Source organism: Etheostoma spectabile, chromosome 6, assembly GCF_008692095.1.
Source record: "Etheostoma spectabile isolate EspeVRDwgs_2016 chromosome 6, UIUC_Espe_1.0, whole genome shotgun sequence".
NCBI lineage: Eukaryota > Metazoa > Chordata > Actinopteri > Perciformes > Percidae > Etheostoma > Etheostoma spectabile.
The window spans coordinates 22,297,259-22,297,855 of record NC_045738.1 but is presented as its reverse complement, the minus strand read 5'-3'; the positions used below and the strand labels follow the sequence as shown (position 1 = coordinate 22,297,855).

Below are 597 nucleotides of genomic sequence, written 5' to 3'. Positions count from 1 at the left end.
ACACACACACACACACAACACCATCAGTGGTGAAGCTGCTAGTGTGAATGAACTATGACCTAAATAGGCTATATGGTCCTATAAGGCTTGACAACCATCACTAGACAATAAAATCCCAATAATAGACTTTTATTTTGATTATTTTTCCAGCATCACCATGTCATATGATTTACATAAAGCACTTCTGGTTATATAAAATGGAATAGGTATGGCATTGATAACCATGCATTTACTTACATCTGATGTGGTTCTGTGTGACGAGTTCCGGTTTACCTGCTGAGTAGTCTCTACTCGTCCTTCCGTCTCGTGTGAACGCTTCAGACCAAATGGGATGTCTGTTTCCCCGTTTTCTCCGCAGCCTCGTTCCCATTCAACGTTTCAAACGCGGTGGGGAAAAGATAGGCCTGGCTTAACGTCTCGACCAATAGGACGCAAAGGTGTGCGCGCCGACCAATGAGAGAGCGACTCGGTGCGTGATCGGGGGCTGACTGCACCGTGAAGGCAGCGTGGTACACAACAGCACGGGCGTGTGAAAAAAAACATTCCTGACTACACTTCCCTTCACCCACGCCCTAATAGCCTACACGCACACACGCA

At 46.7% G+C, this 597-nt stretch overlaps 1 protein-coding gene across 2 annotated transcripts in view; it reads right to left on the bottom strand.

Moving 5' to 3' along the window:
- LOC116690928 (Krueppel-like factor 10) overlaps positions 1-476 on the bottom strand; it is a 4,962-nt gene extending 4,486 nt beyond the window's left edge. Inside the window, exon 1 of one of the 2 annotated variants that reach the window (XM_032518151.1) lies at positions 238-476. The gene's annotated coding sequence lies outside the window, so the exon portion shown is untranslated. The remainder of the gene's footprint in view (positions 1-237) is intronic. The other variant, XM_032518152.1, reaches the window with a different exon arrangement.
- Positions 477-597: the final 121 nt, after the last annotated feature.